This window comes from Falco cherrug, chromosome 8 (assembly GCF_023634085.1).
Source record: "Falco cherrug isolate bFalChe1 chromosome 8, bFalChe1.pri, whole genome shotgun sequence".
Classification (NCBI taxonomy): Eukaryota; Metazoa; Chordata; class Aves; order Falconiformes; family Falconidae; genus Falco; species Falco cherrug.
This window is the reverse complement of record NC_073704.1, coordinates 16,803,373-16,824,531: the sequence shown is the minus strand read 5'-3', so window position 1 is coordinate 16,824,531 and position 21,159 is coordinate 16,803,373. Positions and strand designations below refer to the sequence as shown.

General features: G+C 37.6%; 1 long non-coding RNA gene across 3 annotated transcripts in view; it reads left to right on the top strand.

Moving 5' to 3' along the window:
* The window catches only part of LOC129736672 (uncharacterized), a 70,011-nt gene that overhangs the window by 35,035 nt on the left and 13,817 nt on the right, over positions 1-21,159 (top strand). Inside the window, exon 5 of one of the 3 annotated variants that reach the window (XR_008733624.1) lies at positions 12,944-13,067. The exons of 1 other annotated variant lie outside the window; for it this stretch is intronic. This is a non-coding gene — a long non-coding RNA (uncharacterized LOC129736672). Of the gene's footprint in view, positions 1-9,079; positions 10,481-12,943; positions 13,068-21,159 lie in introns of those variants that run through there. One more of the 3 variants, XR_008733625.1, reaches the window with a different exon arrangement.

Here is a 21,159-nt window from a genome sequence, read left to right as displayed (position 1 = left end):
TTTTTTCTGTTAGTTTTTTCCTCTCTCTCTCTCTCTTTTTTTTTTTTTTTTTTTTTAATCCAGGCATCGGGCTCAAGTAGAGTGTCACAAATCCTAATCATTGAAACCATTGAAAAAGCTGAAGAAGCTGAACTTGCACCCAAATAATTGCTCTTGTCCATAGTAAGCTGCAGAATAGGTATGTGTCCATGCACCTCAAAGAGCTCTTTTAAATTCTGAGATTCAGGTACAGGCTAGATGGATATAAATCAAAATGCAGGCAATACAGAGACCTATTCCATTCAAAAGCTTACCTACATTAAGATTGTGCTTTTCTGTTTTAATGTTTCTTGGGTTTGGGTAGCTTTTATGGACTCCTGTGGTTTAGTGCTGGTAAGTCAAACGTGACTGTGATGCATATCTAAACTTCTGGATTCTCATTCATACTGAAACTCTAGATGTCTTGTGGTTTTTGTGACACAGCAGAATGATGCAAAACACTTAATTGCATCTCACCTGTGATTACTTATCTGGATTTGAACAACCCATTTCAGAAAGAATGGTGCTTTTTTTTTGACTCATTGACTCTGGTCTGGTAATTTCAGTAGTTTTATAACTGTGCACTCTCTGGACTCAACCATAGAATTAAGATTTCAAGTTTCCTTAGGAGTAAATGATTGCAAGAGACAATTCCTCTTCTAAGCAACAATTAGAGCATTAGCTGAACAAAGAGCTTCATCTGGCAATTAGTATTCCTGTGGTGAGCAGGGAGAGAATTAGTCAGAGATACAAGAGGCTCAGACTGCCAGAGCTGAAGCAAAAGGCTTGGTGTGCAAGCTTTCTGATGCTCCAGTGCCTTTTCTCCTCCCAGTTTGAGAATCTCTTGCATTTTTTTTTCACAAAAGGTTAATACTCTTGTGTCGAAAGAATACATTATGGCTCAAACGTTCATCTATGCTTCAAAAGATAGGCAACAGCTACTGGAAACAGCAGGGCTCTCTGCTGTGTTTTTAGTCCTGAGGCTGATCAATAAACTCTAGTGACACAAGGGAGGAAGGGGTAACACACTCACATGCTGCTCAGCCCCAGGAATGCAGAAAGCATGAATAGAAAGCTAAATGTTTCTTTAAGAAATGAGACCCAAGCACAGATGGCACTCTGTATTCATGGAAGGCTCCCACATGGTGCAAAGAATTAGAGCCTGCAGGGCCTCATAAAAATAGTGGAATCACCTATACGCAAAATCTTCAGCCTGACTCGCTCTCAGCTACATCGCTGTAAGATAGTAGGAGTAAAGGTATTAAAGTCATTGGATTAATGCAGTGTAACGCCGTCCTTAGAGCTGAACTTCACACGCACTGTGTGAAGTCCTTATCCAAAGGGCTTGTAGTGACTGCGTCATGAATAAACCAGGCAAGAAACCTAAAACTCCATCTTTAACCAGAATGAAACAGATCATGGATAGTATTTGGGGCCAATACTCCTGTTGAGGTGGAAACAACCCAGAAATCCAGCTTAATGGAGCATCTGGGGATTTCACAGGGATGGAAGTTAGGTCTTGTATTATTAACCATTTCTAAAGCACCATTTTTATAGCTCTTTAGCTCAGAAGCAGTGTGAAGTCAGGAGAAAGAAAATAAGCCTGGTCTGTCTGTCTAGTAATCATCAGATGCCTAAAGCGCCCTTAAAAGAGAAATAAAATAATTTCATGCTCAGCCTTCTAAGTTGCAAGTCAGAAGAATTTCCAGATATTCCAGAATTTCAGATGTCCTGGAACAGATTAAAACATTGCTGCTGAAGAAAATTGGCTAATTCCAGGAATCTACACCTTAAATGGAAACAAGCAGAATTTATCTGCTGGACATTTGTAGTGGATATAAATAATGCACGCCACTTAAAGACAAATATTTATATTAGTTTCAGCAACTAAATCTTTCCACAGTTTCTATATCACTAAGTTCACTTGCGCTACTTAGATCAGTGCTAAAACAGTTGCAAGAAAATAAAATGATCTCTTAATTTTGATTCAATACAAAAGCTTGCAGTTTAGTTGTCTTTGATGTCCTCTAGTAGATCACACAGCAAATAACATAGTTTCTTCAGAATTTAGCTGCTGTGGGTGTGTTAATTCTGAATTCTCCCTAGTAATGGGAAAAAAAAAGTTGTGTCAGTATCATGTTTGCTGATTGCTTTAAAATGAACTTGTATTTGAATTTCTGATCCTGCAGAACTTCTATTAAAAGGAAAGAATGTTAAACTTAAAGCAATCTGGGGAGACAAAACCTTTTCATGTAACTGCTGCGCACCTGGATCTGAGAAACTGCACTGGTGGCAGCGGAGTGGTGAGAAGAGAGATGTGACTCTCTCTAGCCCACACAGGCCCTAGGGGCTGTATATGTTCCTGCCTGAGGAACCTTCTTTTTCCGAGTTTTCGCTAAGGAAAAGGCAGATGGAAGGAAACTATTCACCCCACATCCTTCATGTCTTCCCAGTCTCAATCTTCTTAACCATGAGTGAATTTTTGTGCTGTGGTTTTCTGCTAAAGGAAGCCCTCCACTCTGGAATGCCCCTTGAGCTGTGGTCCATCAGGCTGTAAGGGAGGGCTTTCGGGTCCAAGTCATGACTTGGTGTAAATCTACCAAGGCTGGACCTTGAATTCCTGGTAGGAAGTGTTGCTAGTGAGGTACTAGCTGTGAGAAACACTTGGTTTTGAAACAGAACTGACTTTGGAGGGAAAGAAACATAATCAGATGAGAGCCAGAACCCACCATAAGTCTTGTCGGTATGTTTTGAATGTCTGGAGTTAAGATAGAGACTGAGGAGGAAGAGAGGACTGTTACGAGAATAGCAATGGGATTGTTGTGTTTTATGAATAACAGTGTGTGTTTTAACTACCATGTCAAATGGAGGCAGTGTTATCTCTGTACAGCTCCAGAGCATCCTCTCTGCAAGCTTTCTTTCTGCCTGTCCATGTATCAGCCCTTAGAAAACTGCCCTCCCAGACCAAGGAGATCCCTCATAGCCTAGCAGAGCAGCCTGCAGAGTCCCTCTGTGCCATATTAGTGGCATCTGTTGCTGCTAGGAAGGACACTTAAGTATAGTACATTACATACCAGACAGATTTTTAACAGGTGCCACAGTTTCCTAGGTGGATGCTAGGTTGTTCACTTGCTGGAAACACATCCAAGAGCAACTTAAAGTGTAAGAGGTCAGGCTGGTCTCAGGCATATAGCCTAAATACCTGGTCTAAGATACTTGAGTGAGGGTAGATTAAGCATTGCTGAATTTGGAGATCATAGAAACGATGATCTTACAAATACACATGCTTATTACGCATTATAGAACCAGCACATAAACTAAGTTGGAGTAATTAAATAAGAGAAAGGCAAAGGGGTGAAAGAAAACACCATCTGCTAACTCTCGATCAGTCACTTATAAGCAAACCAGAATATAATGAAGGCCATTGCATTCTGATCATGAACAGATCCTTCTGCTTGGCTTATGTTATTTTTCCTCAAAAATAGTGCATATGTTTTGTAACAGTTTGGTAAACACATGAAAAAGAGAGGGAAAAGAAAGCTAAAAATCTCTGCTGAACTGTATGAAATGCAGCAATTTGGATGCTTTGTACTTTTCTAGTATTTATTTATTTACAGGCGCTCTCAATAACATTTACACTATCAGTAATTTGATTTGCTAAGAGCTTGATTATGCAGCCAGCAGTTTCACATTGTCATCATTGTATTTGACAAAGTGAATCCAGATCAACACTAATTCATCACCTTACATTCTCAGTTATTTATAGCCATTAACTGATACACTTATTCTATTAGCTGACTGCTAAATGTAGGATATTTGTGGAATCCTCTCTAGGGTCGAAATAGTAATTATTTTTAAGTCTGTGCATTTTCTAAAATGAATGATGACGTTCTAGGCTATTAATAGAGAAAAGAGACATAAAATGGCATACCCACCTGTTGTGCCAACTACCAGCAGCCAATAATGTATGTTAACACAAGGCAAATATTCTTTAATTCATACTTACAAAATGAAATAAATCAATTAATACTTTGATTAGATGCAAATAATCCAATTATTGCAAAAAGTAAAATTCATTGCAGCATTGTCACGGCACTCAAATTCTAGTCATGAAACACTTAAGCAAATGAATAATTTTATATGGGAAGGAACATGCCCCAGTACATAGGACAATGTATGTAAGACAGTCTTGCACTTAAGTCTTCTTTCGGAAGAGATTATATTGAGACATGCAATTACTGATACAGTCTTTTAAGGACACTTTCAACCGCATCTATGGTAAGGATTGAGTCCTAGTGATGTTAGTTCAGCTTAATTATGAAATCAAGGAAAAATTTTGGGAATCTCTGCAGAGGTTGTGAGGCTCGTTACTTTTAATAGTATTTAAAATTCAGTGTCCCCAAAGATTTCATTTGAATGAGATTTTTTTAAAAAACAGCTCATCACTAGACCAGTTAAAATAAAAATACCTTATGCCATTTTCTCTTTTGGAAGTTGATTTTGCTAGTACAGTAAGCTAGTACTGTGCCTTTCTGGCACCAGAATATGGTATCATGAAGAGCAGCAATGTAGGATCAGAGTCAGATTGTTTATTGTTTCTTTGGCTTTGAAGTTAGCAGCAATCAAGCCCTTGTGCTTTTGAAGTCCATGGAAGTACCCCTTTGCAGGGAAGGCAGACTGCTTCACCTGTGGAAGGTGAAACTACAGCTGCTAATGCAACAGAGCTGTACCATGTGCAGGTGACAAAGTATACCTAAAACACTTCTGGGGGAAATGTCCAGTCTGCCCCCTAAATACATGTATTTTCCTGCCCAGAACTTCTTGAGGAAAAGCAGTGTGTTCCTTAAAAACAGCACTGAGCAAAATAAACATGAGAGCACACCAATTTTGTTTTAAAATCAGGTTTGTGATGCCATTATGCTATAAATTTTCTTTTCTTTGGTTACAGCAATGAAGCCACATGTTTTCACTGACAGAAGGAAACAGAGTGCATTTAGACCAGGCATTAATTAGGACTTCATTGTACTTGAAACACTTGATTTAATTTTAAGAAGGATTTATCTGATAACTGTGATGTTTTGCTGCTTGCAAGCATTCTTCTTTTGGCCTAATTTCAGTTAATGACCTTTGACTGTAAAAAGCAAACTTAGGAGACACAGACACAATCGTGCTTGATGTGCTATTAATGTTGTCTATAGAGTCAGCATGTTTCCATCTTTGCCAGCTCTTAGCATGCTTTTAAAGGTATGCTCCCAGAGATTACAAAGTCATTTCAGTGCATTTAAAATTGGTTTTAGGGCTGTTCAGGCTGAAGGATTAAAGCACAGTGTTGGAGTTCATGGTATTTCAGCCCAGCAAATCAGGATAGCTCAAGCCCACACATGAATCAGAAGTATATATGCCTCTCTGGGTGCTCGTGTAAAACGGGGACTCTGAAACAGAGAAAAGAAAAAGTACATACAGGTTGCTTAAAGGAATGGTTTTCTTTAGCAGCCAACTCTTGTTACTAAGGCAAAGCGAATTGCTCATTCTAGATTCATGGTAACCCAGCTATCAGCAGATAAAATTTTCCCACTGATAGGGCTCCCTGAGGACCTTTCCCATAGCACCATGTTTATTTGCCTTGCAACTTCCAGAAAAATAAACAAAAACCACTACGGGGCTGTTTAAATATGAGTCTTAGGGAACTGCTTTCTGATCTCCTCAGTACAATTGGGGAATGTCAGCGCTACATGATGATAAATGTGCAGATGCTGAGTTTCTCTTGTTTTAACATGAAAACTGCTTTTTCTCTTGCATGTAACCTGTATCACATAGTCCTCAGAGACAAGTGGATGCTGTAGGAGCAACTTCCACAGCTAAACTCTGGAGTATCTTACAACTTAATACAGAAAATACATATTTGCTGCAATTTTATTGTCTCAATGGAGTTATTTTGGCTTAGCTGAATGCTACAGTAAATTATGTCTTGCATAATACCCCCTCTGCTTGTCTACTTGACATCCAGAAACTTGAAGAGGTTAGTCACTGTCTAACGTCATAGTTAATTACTTCTTAAAAGACAATTTTACCAGTTGGCACCTGGCTAACTGACCATATCTGCCCTCTCCTTGGAGGCAGTCTCCCTAGGACAGCTCTGAAGCTCAAGATGGGGGAGCGTATGCACCATATCTGTTAGAAATAAATAATGACATCTCCACATGAGAAATAATCTGGTTTTCTTACGCTGATTTATGTAAGGGCAGTGACAGGAGGTTTGTATCTGCCCCTTATTTCATCACTAAATTCCTATCATATACCCATTCCTACTAAAAATTGAAAAAAAGGGGGAAAGTGTATTTTAGCATCATGAAACATGTCCATTCCTTGCATATTGTTTCAAAACAGAGTAACCATTGTCCCTGTGACACATTCATTATGCAGAGAAAAGGAGAGGATTATTTCAGTATAGTCAGCCAGGCTACCATGGTGAAAGTAAAAAGCTGCCTTTCCCGTAATATTTAAAAGTCCAAGAACGTTATTGAAGCTGAAAAGGAATGAATTAGCTAGGTGTGGTCTAACTGAGCAGGAAAAAGAGGCATGAACTTAATGTAGACCAGTAAATATGAGACTCCCAGATAAAAAAAGTGTTCTTTCAGAGGAATGTAGGTGTCACCATTCCTGGTTTCAACAGAAATGCACAAGGGACTTCACAGCCATGTATGTATTCTTTCATTGACAGTACTGGCCTAAATATGTGTTACACACTGGGATTATTTTGCATTCATTGAAAGTTTCTGTGTTTTACCGTGAAGAAATGTGCTGGAAGCCCATGTGGAGCTCCTGCAAAAAAATGTATTAAAAATCTGCCACCAAATTAAAGTAAGGCCTGAGCTGATCTGATGTTTTGGTTCTATGAATCCCTACTGTCTCCTAATCTGGTCCCTTTGCATTAAAACCTGTTTGGTCTTCTTTGCATTAGCATCTAGGCCCTTTTATATGAAATCAGTGTTGTTCCAAAAAGAAAACAAAAACAGAATTATGAAATATTGTCTGAAGAGCAACTACTATTACTTGTGGAAAAATGCAGAAAAAAATAGCACTGCTTTTCTTTTCTAACTTCTGGGAGAATGGTGCAGACTATTAAGGCTGTATAATATTTAGATGGGGTGAGAAACATGAATTTACATTTCTCTGATATATAACTGATACAGTGGCTAGCAATAGGCACTCACATAAGTGTGCTGGCAGGAAATTATCCACTATACTCCTTTGTATTCTAACAGGGGGACTAGGATTAACTATCCTGAAGTAGACCAAATACTCTGAACGTAGATTATTCTGACTGAAGTTGAACCAAGGTCGTTCTGGGATTTCAGTATAGAGGAGGGTATTTTGCTGTCTCTTAAGAGCATATATTTTGTATACTGTACCTAGCAACAGGAATATAATATCTTTCATAATAAAAAATAACCTGTTTCCATGGAGAAAAAAGTAGAGGTAGGGTGCTGACACAGAAGGACTCCTGTGCTATCACAAACAGCTAGTATATTTTGCTTTGACTATATTCCTTTCCACCTTGCCAATAAAGAGTTTAAATTAACCTAGAAAATGAATCCCTGCTATGAAGCAGACACACACAAAAGATCAAGAAAAATAATGAACATAATAGTTCAAGTATTTTTAACAGAAGATTGTATGCAGAGAGGCATAAAAGGAAGCAAAGTGTGACATGTTGTGGTGAAGACAGTGTGGTAGTAACAAGATGTATCAGTGGGAAGATGAAAGTTGTAACAATTTAAATTTTCATGACCTCTCTTTGATTTGTGTCAGAAATACCAACATATTGTGACCTCTACAGCTTCCAAGGGCAGACACTTGTATACAGCATTTCCTCCATTGTCCTTGGCATAAGGCACTTCTCATGAGCAAAGATGTAAGCTTGTTCAACACAGCCAAAGACTGTGTAAAACAGTGATATCCCAGAGGAAGAGTGGGGTTCCATACATTGTGAAAAATCAGAGCATCTCCTTCACAAACAAAAGAACATGAACCATCCTGTGCAAGTAGGAGCTGAGACTTCCAGTTGTGGTTTGGGGTTTGTTTGTTTGTGTTTTTCCTATCTATGGGATCATATGACCCAGATCTGTAACTCCTGAAAGGTTCCCTTGAGGTGCATCTAAGAAACATTGTGGGAAAACACAGTTTTAGGTAAGTATGAATGCCTTTATTGACTTGGAGGCTGGATTAGCTTTGGTGGAAACTGATGGCAGTGTACAATACATAGAATGAAATAAAATTTCGGGATGCAAACTGCCATAAAAAGCAGTGGAAATCTCATGAATCCTGCAAGATCCATGCACAATCGCAAACCATTCCCACTTGCCCAACCATATATTTTGAGCGATTTTGAGTCCTGTGCCAATGCTAGTACAGTCTACATAGTTCAAGACTAGATCCTGAGCTGTCTTTCTAATGTTTAAAAATCTTTACAAAGGAACATGTGGAAAGATAAAATCTAAGTAGTCTTTTAATTGTTAATAAGTAAACCACATCGATCCCTTTCTACTCTGTTTAAAATCACTTATTCTGACTGAGAGTATTCACTCATTGGGATTTAAGGTAACATAACTAACTGACTTCAAATTCCACCTTTAGCTGCTTCAGATGAATCTTTTTGCATGAAAACAAGCCCTGAACTATAACTGATACATGTGAGGTTGCCCTTTGACTCACTTGGCTGTTTGCCTGAAAGCCTGCGTGCTTTGGATGAAAAGGTGTTAAAATAAATGAGTTAAAAAGAATACCTGCCTATAGTACGAATAGGTAAGATTTATTCCTCATGGTATTACAGGTGCAAATTTACCACACTGTACTGATGGTTTTCAAAGTCATTCTAATACGCCGTGTCACTTATTATTTTTTAAATAGAATTTGCTTTTTAAAATTATTTTTACTGTCTAAAAGTAACGCACTTAACTATCAGAAGAGAATGTTTCCAGAAAGCATACACTGCTGTTTAATTATTCTTTTGTATCTCTAACACATGATTATTTTACATGCCCACTTCATCCCCAATAAGCTTACAGAGAAATGGGAGGATTCACTGAAAAGAGCAACATCCTTCAGTGTTGCATGAGAGACCGTGGTTGAACAGGGTGACCTGCTGTGACCTCTAAACTCAGCGGAATGGGAACTCTTAAAAGGATATGTAACCAAAGCCTGAGCTGTATTTAATTAACAGTTCATGAAGTCTGGAAACTTTTTGAAATACATTAAAATTTAATTAATGCTTTGAATGTTAAGGATGTATATTTTAGTGAAAAAGAATGATAATAAAGCATCCAGTTTAAAAAACAAATGAATAGAATTTACATTGGTTTACTTATAGCTTACACATATTAGAAGTAGCCACATGGGCTTCAGATTCAGTATCTGCAACATTTTAAGAGATATTGAAGTACATTCAAAGACCTTGTGCCTTAAGAAACCAGGAAACTGATTTTAATAATTCTTCTTCATACCATTCATAGTTTTAATATGCTCTAACACACTGTAGAGTTCTTCTATAGGACTCCCACATAGTCACACAGGAAAAAGGTTCAGTCATGCACAGCAAAAAATCAGTCTGCTGTTTGGTGGCACATGGAATTAAACTTCTTAGTAGAACTGTACCTTAGGCAATATTTCTGAGGGAGCTTTTTGATATAATGAAAACAATAGTGAAATTACAGAATTATTTCAAGTGTCATTGTGTTTTCTTCCACCTAGTAAATCATTAAATCAAGTGTGAAATATTTGTGACCTCACTATTGATATCAAGAGACAGTTTGCTCTTGATGTTCTCAGCATCTCTGCCTTAACACTAATAAAAAAGGAAAAGGTACACCTTGTGTAACAACTAGTTTTTGTATCATAATTTTTTATGGGAATTGAAATTAAGTGGTAAAAGTCATTATTAAAATCACATTTAAAAAATCCAATATTTTAAATTAAGTATATATTCCTATGATCAGGGACAAATTTTAGAAAAGAAGAAGAAATATCTGTGAAATTATTTGAATCAGAATTAAATGCTTCAGTTCTTTGTTAGTTTATTGTTTAAATTTGAAGTACCATTTTACATGAAAATAATGCATAAAAAGGGACTGATTTTTTTTCCCCCCTAAGTGGATCAAGAGACTGTAATCTGTAACATGTTTCTGGGTGCGACCTAAGCTCCAAGAGCAGGTTTGCTATTCTTACCCAAGCCAAGAACTACAGGGCCTGAGCTGAGCTCTTTTAAATAGCTTCCTTAGGTTTAGTAAACTTTTAATCAGATCCTCAGATCAGAACATTATAACAGTCACCACCTGCTTTCTCAAAAGAAGATACGTATTATATGAAGAGAATTTGGATGTGCACTGTTTTCAGTGGATCTCTGCAGTTTATGAAAGCTCAAGAGTTCAAACTGCAAATTCTAAGCTTGTTCCCAGGGTTCAGATGGTTAAGATTTATTTGTGATAGAGTAACTTCAAGAGACACCATCTCTTTTCTGGTTTGGTTGTTGGTTTGGGGTTTTTTGGGTTGGTTTTTTTTTTTTTTTTTTGTCTTTCACTTTTCCAAGTATAAGATAATATTGTGGATATTGGAGAGATGTATTTTCCCCTCATTATCCACTTGACAGTACTTGGTCTTTGTTTCAGCTGTTTCCCTTCTTTATAGTTAAATGTTTCCTCTGGTCTTTTTTAACCGTTTTTTCCACAGCAACAAAGGCAGCAAATAAATTTTAAAACAAAGCAAGATCTGATTGCCATAAAACCCCAGAAGGTTTATAAAGTGTTAACAGTATTGCAAACACCTTAATAAAAACCCCTCCTGAAGCCCCTAGTCAAGCTTCTTATAAGTGCAAATAGAAAGTGTTGACTTTGTTGGAAATTTATTGAGCATACTGACTGCTGCAGAGTTTGCCTCATTGGTAAGGGGATAGGCAGACATGTTTAAAAGGGGTTTTCCAGGGTGAAGATAAAGAAATAAACTCATTGAAGATATAAAGAAAAAATACTTCAACAAATATGATACTAAAAACCTCACGTCTGACTGGGGATTTCAAAATGTCAAACTTCATGTATGAATTACAAAATCATATAATGTAATTTGCATTATTTTATGAGCAGTAAGAAGGATGCAAGACATTTACTGGTCAGAATTTTTATTTCTCCCAGAGCACTTGCAGATGCAGTTTCGAGATACTTCACTTTAAGGCACTCTATGCACTTGTGCTACATTTTGTGCTCTCTTCTTATTTGGCCTGGGAAGAGACTGTTCTGATCACTGGAAATTTTTCTGAATAAAAGATGTGTCGCTTATATTTAAGGCATCATGTCAACAAAATCAGATTTATCCTCTGTTTTGCCAGAAATGTTAGGTCCACGCTTTTTGAAAAAAGTTGTAATGGAAGACATATTTTGGCTACTGTTCTTTAAATGCCCTTGCTGTGCATGAAATTTCAGTAAAACTGTCTATACAGTAGGCTTTTGGTGCAAAAAAAAATGACTTGTACATAAAACTATACAATACCTAATTTCACCTGTAAGCCAAAGCACAGAGAAAAGAAGCAGATTTTGGCCCAGGCAAAAGCTAAAGGGTGACTGTTTCTGTTAAACCATCCTGCAAGCATTCTATGAAGTCAGTTGGTAGCTGTATGAACAGTTTAAATTTATCCATAACACCAATTCATGTACTCTTGACAAGATTAAAAGAATAGGTTTAACATCAATTAATAACCATGTTTGCATTTATATGAATGAGAATTTCCTTGTTTCCATCAGCACAAGCAGAAATAGACTAGATACTTTAAATTCTTCAATCAAAATATATGAGCAAGAAAAGTTAAAATTAGTCTAGGAGGTGAATCCAGTAATAAATAAAAAAATATAATCAAGAAAATTTTAAATTAAGGCGCTGCTTAAAATATATCCCTGGGAGAAAAAAGTTAACTAAAATCCCTTCTTTTCCCAGTGATCCCCAGCAGGACTTCTGTCAATATCCTTGTTAGACATAACTCACTATATGGGAACTTGTCCAGGAAATATCTATTATTTCTGTAATGACTACAAAAAAACTTGTGAATGTTTCTGAAAACATCCTACTTCAAGTCAATAATAAAATTATTATTTTGTAAACTTTTTTGTTCTCAGCTGAAGGCTGTGAGCTCCTTTCTGAATATACCTCAGAGTGAAAGAGCTGAATAAAGGTACTTTCTTTGATCAAACAGCTATTTTCTCTCTTCTCTATTTCATATTTTAATCTTCTGTCTGTATAAGAAAACTTCTCTGTGGCATATAGCTAAGTCTAGTCTTAAAATGCAGAAGATAATAGTCATTGTTCAGTCACAAATATAGAATAGAAACAAATATGAAAGGTAAAAATGTATATATATATAAAAAAAGCAATGAGAAGAAAACATGGCAATAAATATTATTTCATTAAATCTGTCTGCTTCTTCAGGAAACACTTGTACTATGGGTACCAGGGAAGGCTGGATGGGGCAAAGTCTTTTGGAACAGTGTGGCCTTTTAATATAATTGCTGGAATAAATGTATAAAATTTACAAATATAATTAATAGTCCAATTTGAAGGGCTACAGAGACATCTGAGCTTTTTCCAATTATTATCACAACATTTACTGGTTGTTTACATTTTTCTTTCAAGTGTATATTTATGCATATTAAAGATGTAAGCTCATGGCCTATACCTCTTTGTACCTTCATTTGTCCTGTTTTGCAGTTCTTATCTACAGTACATGGGATAAATCTAGTCAGGCACTGGGGAAAAAAAGAGACTTGGGTTCATTCTGTAGTGTTCAATCAGAAGATAGAAAATTGCATCGTGTCCTTTTATTCATTTAATCCCTGTAAAACTCAGTTCCATACTCAGTGGAATATTTTGTTTCTGTTTTCTATAGGACCCTGTGGGAGGATCTATCCATCATCCAAACCCATGTACAACACATAACCTGAATAAACGCAAGTTGAATTCACCAGAATCTTTGCCAGTAATACAATAAAATATTATGACACTTCTTCAGATACAGTTGCTATGCCCTGTGTGTTTTGCCCATATAATTTACCTTCTGGGGAAAGTAATATATGATAAACTTGTTGCAGGTGGTAATAAATTAGTAAATGCAGAACTGATTCAGAGCGTCCATGTCCGCCCATCTGTAGCACAGATGTTTTGCAAAAGATTTAGAGACTGTTTTGCAGGCACTCAGCCTCTGAGGTGAATTAGTTGCATACTTACATGGAAAAATGGAAACAGTCCTTTTTTGCATGTGCTCCCTTTATTTGGTTTTTTTCCTTCCTCTACACTCCTCCCACACAGAGCCTCTCCCATGCACAGCATGTCCACTTGCATAGATCAAAAGTAGTTTTTTATCTGCAGCACAGCATTGCTTCTGATGCATTATTATTTTCCTTTAAAGCATCTTGTAGTATCTTTACTGGGATTTCTAATAATTTCAGTAATTGTACTCTCTAAGTAATCAGGAAGTACTTACTGATTTTTCTAAAAACTGTTACTAGAGAGGCAAACTTTTTGTGGTCTGCAGGGCTGGTTCGGTCTATCAAGCTACACTTATCCTAGACTAACTAGGATTTTCGGCACAGGCAATGATCACCTGTCTATTATAATATGTAACTGCCAATGTTTAACTCCTTTACTTAAGGAAAACCTCTGTTAGTATGATTTTTAAGAATTAGCTGTTTTAGAGATGATGCCACATAGCCTTGTCAACCTTCCTGGTGTTTACTACAGACTTCTTTTCCTTGGCACTCTTCCTTTAATCTCAGATATCTCACTCAGAATCCAAACAGTCTGAGAAAGGTCCATCTGGGGTCTCCTATGACAGCTGAAAAAGGTTATGTGTAATGTACTCAGATACGTTGAGCAAAGCCGTCCCTCTCTAAATTCAAATAATTAATCTTTTCCAGATTGGCAGTAATTCAATATTGAGTATGTAGAGGCTCAAGCTTTGATATTTATGTGGCTCCTCAGCACTTCAAGATAATATATTACTAGATTAAGGAGCACTGAAGACAAATATTTCAGGTTTTGCAGTGTTATTTCCCTCAGTTATCATATCTTTAAACTAGAATTATAATGGTGAGACATAATGCTTATAACCCGATGACAAACTTGCCTCGCAATTCCAATAGCATTTCTATTAATGGCAGACAGCAATCTTGCTGATCAAATGGATAAAGGCTACATTTAAAACCTAATACACAGCCAGGGCAACCACTAAGAATTTGGAGGTCTCATGAGTAGCTTTTTTTGTATCTGTTCTGAGGGCACTGTACCATAGAGCAGTAACAGACTAAAGGAAGCTCATAAAGAAGCTAATCCTATTTTACTGTGTGATGTAGTTATAAATTAAGGCCCAGATCTGTGGAGGTAGAGAGGTGCTTTAAGTACCTTCTACCTCCATTTCAACCCTTAGACCTTCACTGAGGTAGATGGGAGTTTTCAAACAACTTCATTGCTGTGTACCAACTTGCCTAAGTACAGCATCAAGTCTAATGTTACCAATGTATTCATTGCACATGATCTTAAAACATCTCAATGATTGTTGCGATCTAGCTATGTATCTTTAATGACAGAAACATCAAAAAGAAATAACCAGCACAAAACAAACTGAAAGTAATTACATTACTTCCTGGTCTGATGACATAAAACCCCCACAGCTCACAATAGGTTTAAAAAGGGGTGGACAAAACCTGTAAATACAGATCTTGCTCTTTTAAGACCTCCCAGTGTAAGCACACACAGCAGCCCCACACCCCACTGCTTGATTTGTAATTGTTAATACTACACAGTCTGAGAGCCATAGTTCTAGAACATCCCAAAACATTTGCTGAGACACTTGGGAGTCACAAACAGAAAAAAAAAAAGCACATTTGCTTTGGGGACACAGAAACCTTTTCTAGGTCTGGGTTGACACATTCTCTGCTTCCCAGATCACCATTACAGCTCTATATGGATGCAATCTGTCATGCCTGTAGGTGGAGAACAGCCTCTCTATTGGGTTTATTTTGTCTTTTGCAGCTCAAGTGCTATTCCCTTATACAACAGAGCTAGCTAACCCATGCCAAACTGGGAGGAAGGCAACTTCAGTATGCAGCTGAGGCAATTCACCAACTGCCACAGAAATCATTTTGTTTGTACCTCAGTTTTTAGTAGCACTACATGCTGTGACAGTCCATGATGACTGGAATATATTGAGCTGGTAACTGTCACCTCTGCTTGATAGGCATCATGAGCAATGAATGTACCCAATGCATTACACTTTACTGAGTTCACTCCTGGATGCCTGGATGGTGAAGGGAGCCTGACTCCTCACTTCACATCAGCTATAGGAATGCCTGGGATTCACTCTATCATTTGGATGAACACATAGACTATCTAAACTGGCTTTTAAAATGGCAAGTGACAGAGAATATATCACAGTCCTTGGATAACTGCCATTGCCGGTAACAACACAGGTTTTATTTTAGTCTGAGCTGCTCCAGCTTTAATGTTGGCTAACCAAATCTGTTACCTCCTACTTGATAATTGCCTATATCACACTGACAGCATGTATGGATGTGAACTGGTACTTTCAAGTAAGAAATTCCTACATGTTTCCTCTTGCTTAATACTTTCCTACCCTGCTGTATCTGACAAATATTGTCATATACCCATTCACTTTTATTTAAGCAATCATATCCTTAATCGTGTTTAATACCTTTTCCTATGCTGGAATGGTCTGTAAAGTCAAAGGGAGCCCAATTCTAAGCAAACATCTGGTTTCCCAATCGTCATGGTAGTGTCCACTCATGGTGCATCCTCACAATCAGAAAGCTGAATGGAGCAGTTTCCAATATAGGGGGATTTCTGAGATACAGCTGACAGAGAGAAGCATGCAAAAATTAGCTGGCTGTGGCTTGCAGCTTCTGCTGAGTTGTGAAGGCAGTGGGAGAGACCCTTCACCTTGCAGAGAAAATAATACTTTTTCAGGTGCTGTAGGAGCGGGAACCAAACTGCTTTCATGTCCTGAGCACCAAAATGTCTTGCCCTATATGATATAGTATACTGATGCTGAAGTTGCACATAATTTAATGCAGTAGACAGCTACAGATTCACAGTTGAACAGACATGTAAAAAATCATGTTATTGTGTACAGAGGAAATTGTATGATATGAATATGATCTGACACAACTGACAAAACGTGACAGTATGTATCAGGCTAATCATGCAGAGAGAAAATATGGGCAGTTTTCAGAAAACAGGGTTTTGTTGTTTAGTTATTTTCCAAAATACTGTATAAAAGCCTATTTTTTGACCTTTTGCCCAGTTCACTGAAAGTGATGGAAAAAATTTTCTTTGATTTCATGGGTTGTTGGATCAGGCCCAGAGACTGCAGTAGTGTAGCAATTTAATCTGAAGGGCACTGTCAAAGCCAGGCAGAGGCAGAGGGTTAGGGTAGCTGGAGAGATTCAGAATAGAGCTGAGATTCACAGGGAGAATTATTAATGTAAAGCTTGCAAAGGCCCTTCTCCCACTGTGCATACCTCTGTCAAGCAAGATCAATCACTCACTTCCACACCAACCAAATTTGTCCAAGATTAGGAAGACAGTAATAATAAATAATTAGCAATTATATCACACCTTTCATCTTCAAAGCATCTTACAAACATTCACTAATTATTCCTCACAACAGTCTTGTGAGTTAGGGATTTTCATACCAGTTTTACAGCATTCATTAAGGACTCAAAAAATTTACAACGTAAAAAAAAATAAACCAAAACCAGGAAACTACCCTCACCCTGACTATATGAGTGTTTACTGTAGACAAGTACATAAGAAAATGTGGTGTGTCTTGGGAAACTTCTGTCCCAGTAATTCTTGCATTCTCTAAAAATTATACATGTATGTATCATAACCTCATGGAAGTAACATAAGGTAAAATAAACCCTATTATTTTAAGTCTCTGTCATCATAAAAATATTAAATACGTGATTTTTGAAACAATTACACAATTATTTAATCTTTTACCAATTACTGTGGGCATCAAATATGCTTTCCGATTATAGATTCCTGAAATATCAAAAGAATCTTAGAAAGTATCTATCAACTATCTATTTGTCAGATGAGTGCTGGGAGCATAAATGCAGTGGTCCTAAGAGACTCTAAAGCAGCTGTGTTTCTCAAAGCAGCTAAAAGGACACATGAAATATTGCTTGTAATGTCTTTTATACCCAGTTTTACGTTCATTCTGTGCAAAAAGAAGCTGCTAATGGGAAAAGGAGGAAATGTTAATGAATTCGTTCCCTACCTCATAATGCAGGTTATTTAGAAACACATGGTTATCTTCACATCTTTCTGGTTAGCGTGCAACATGGAGAAGGAGTTACTGTAAAGGATAAAGAATTGCAGAGAACTACAATTGCTCATGACTCCCTGCTCCCTATTGTGTGTGTAAATTGGAATAGATCCACTGAAGGAGATGGGTCTCAGCTGATTCATGCCAGGCAAAAATGTAGTGTGCCTTTGTGGTTTATAGACCCTCTTTGTCTCAGTCTTCCCAATAGGCAGCTCTGCACTTTTCCAAATGAAAAAGAACAGACTGAGAAACTATTCAGTGGAAACCCAGTTTTGCTCTGCTGTTGTTTCTCAGATTTTCACTTCACCCATGGGCAAAACAGGAAAATTAAACAAGTAGCTTCTTACTTGTTTCAGGAGAGGATTTTCTTGTACTCCTTCAGGATTCACACAACTCAAATTACTGTTACTTTAAAGTGAAAACAGTTTCATTTAACAGGTTAAAAACTTATTTTCTTGCACTGAATGCTAATAAGAAATAATGTCATTTTTGGGAAAGGCAGTAAAACAGTGTATTTACTTGGTATTCGGTATCTACAGAGGCTGTTGATGCACTATTCAAGCTAACAGTTTTCATATTACAAATTACTCTAAAGTAAGGCTACAAAAATGAAGAGTTATTTACTGAATAGCTACATCTGTTCAGACTGTATTGGAGACACATTGTCTGGGGTAATGTTGGTAGAAAAGCTAGGTTCTGAGTTGAATGTTAACTGTCTCCAGAAACATCTAATCCCTTTTGTCATCTGTCCTTTCCCAGAAATCATAAAGCTTCATAGATCCACCAAGTTCTGCAAGTGATCCCTTCTCCTGTTTAAGTTTAAACCTCCAAATCTCTGCTTTCCTGCCCTCTGGCCTCACCCTTGGATCTAGCTGTTCCTTGTCTGTTGTCCACCTCCTGTACTCTTCCTTCTTAAACACAGGCCATGATTTAAAAAATAAGAATGCAAGCCATACTTTTACACAGATTTGTTATTGGATTCGGTGTCATTCAGACCACTATATGCCTGCTGCCCTGCTTCCTTCCAATTCAACCTCTTTATGGTTTGTTTGTGGTATTGGGGGTGTTTGGGGGGGGACACAACTATAATAATTTCACAAATAAGAGTTCACCATGATACAATTTCACAGGGTGCTTTGTTTTACTCTGGAGACATTCTGGATTATATTGTGTTGTACATTGCCAGAAGCTGATTAGAAATCACTGGAGTGCAATCTGAATAGCTAATTAAACCTCTATATCCTATGCCAGTCTTACCAGGATGAGAACCAGAGAATGTAATGGACATAGCTCCCCTAAACCAGAGCTTTCTTAGCAGCTCAGCTTCTTTCCAACATCATCACACTCCATCCATGGTGAAATATGACATCTGACCACCTGACAACATATACATTTAGGACAGATTGTAGCACATCCATATATGTACAATATGTATGCTTAGTATGTATCATAACACATGTAAATAAATGCATATGTAGTGTTGTAATTTTTTGGTTCCATACAAAGAGAATTATATGCTCCACTATTCTGAATTACAAAGGCTTTTTAAGGGGTTAACTGGACAGCAGAAAATTGCTAACCCAAATAGATGAAGTGTCAGCAAAGTCAGTTCACTGGACTTTCTGGAGTATCTGTCCTGATGCATCCTACTGTACACTGCATCTATGTGAAGACAAGGGGGATAATTCACTGATGGAAAGAGGCCAGAGATGGAGTAATCCAAAGCAGTTTGACTAACTTAAGTGAATTTCACAGAAAACTCTAGAAAACCACTCTGGCCACAGATGTTGTTAGAACAAATACATATTAACAGTATGCATAGATTTTTTAAAGCTTCATCTCAAACAACATTTGCTATCATATATGAAAAATACAGCAACAAAGAATCACTATGTACATTTTATCCCTAGGGAAAACCTAGCATTAAGCTCTGTATACTTTTAAAAGATGCAAACTTTGGAACCACATAAGCATGCAGGACGTATGCCTTTAAGTGCTGACCAGTTTTATGTTTGTGCTATGCCCATCAAAAACACGTAATCCATCAAAAACATGTAGTTATGATCTGTCTCCTTGGTTGTTTGCCCTAGAAATAAGGAAATAACAGTTCAGGTTATGGGATGTGACTGGGGCTGAGAATTCACTGAATCCACTGTTTTCACTTTCCTTGAGGCTTGAGTGGGCAAGAGGGACGATCAAGAGCTATAACTGGGTAAAGGAGGCTGCTCTCTGTAAAACAAGGAGTCTCCAGCTAGCAAACATAGCTGTGCTAAGTGTAGGCTTGTGATTAAGACCAAGAAGCTGGGCAAAAAACCCTATAATGATAAGTTCTCTGGCAAAGCTCCTTTTTCATGTGCATGTTCCTACATGTGCACTCTGCATTAGCACAAAGACCTATCTGTGAATCTAACTTCTGTATTCAGTGGTCTCCCTTGGTCGGTCAGTACTTTCCCATATCAGTTGAATACTCTTTTGCACAAAATCTCTTCTCTTTTCTTTTTTCTCGATAATCAGAACTCCCTTTCAGCCTTCTGTGTAGCTGATGGGGCTCACTAAACAGTAAATCCCCTGCCTTTTTCTCTTCTTGCTTAGGGCATCATGTGCTGGGCAACATTCCTGTCCTGGGGGTTGCAGAGCATCAGGCAGCACAGCTGAGGAGGGCAAAAATAAAATATCTGCTTTTGGGGCTACCTCCAGACTCCATGGCAACTCTGCCACCTCCCTCACTCCTGAAGTACTATTCTGAGAGGCCTGAGTGATTAAGTAGATAAATTACTTTGTATTTTCTTTCTCAAGGCATTTAAATCTTGTTTCTAACAAGACTATTACAAGACTAGATTTTTCCAGTGAAAGGTACCAGCAGGTACTCGTCTTCAATGTCTTAGTTTCCTAAGCTCACAAACCCAATAACAGGTACAGTCCTGCCTTTCTGGACTCACATGGTCACAGACAAATCTGTATTTACTTTTGTAAGGATGCAAAATATCGCAGTCCTGGAAATTTTGTCCCATCTGCCTCGGTGCAAGTGTCTAAGCAGAATTCTCTGGGATGTACTGTCCTGCAGCTCTGGGTGTTCTACAGGAGCAGAGCCAGGCTAGGGTTTGTGCAGCAGCAGTTTTAGACTTAGTTTTAAAGACTTATGATGTATCCCCATCTGTTTGCAACTCAAGGCCATAAAGCTTATTTCGAAAAGTTCTCCCAGAGAGCATATCGCTGCAATTGGACCTACAATCATCATTCTCAAAGGTGATGAGCTTCAGGGTTTATATTTTGAGCCCTTCCCGCATCAGAACTGTATGAAAACATGATTTTTTAAAAATTCAGAACAATTAAATTATTCCAGTTTCACTGGAGAAAATTTGCATGGATCTTCAAACACTAGGGAGAAATTAACACCTTTTTAGTGAACTGAGCTTGAGTATGAGGTTTCAAAATCTGGAAAGTGCATGTGGTTTGATGACTAAGTTCAGTCATTTTTTCCCCAATCCATGGATTTTGTTTCAGAAAAATCATGGTTCCATTTTGTCAAAGATGTGAATTACTTTTCATTTCATGTTTTATTTTTCAAGTAAAGCAATTTGGACGGTTTGTATTCAGCAGCAGAATTCATTTTGAACAATACGTAGGTAATGGAGCAAAAGATGTATAAGGTAAAAACATATGCTGAACATATGTACTCCTCTGATGCATGCCAAACTTAATTAAAAATCAGACCCTAATTTGCTGTGGGATCTAGACAGCGTATTGGTTCATGCAGA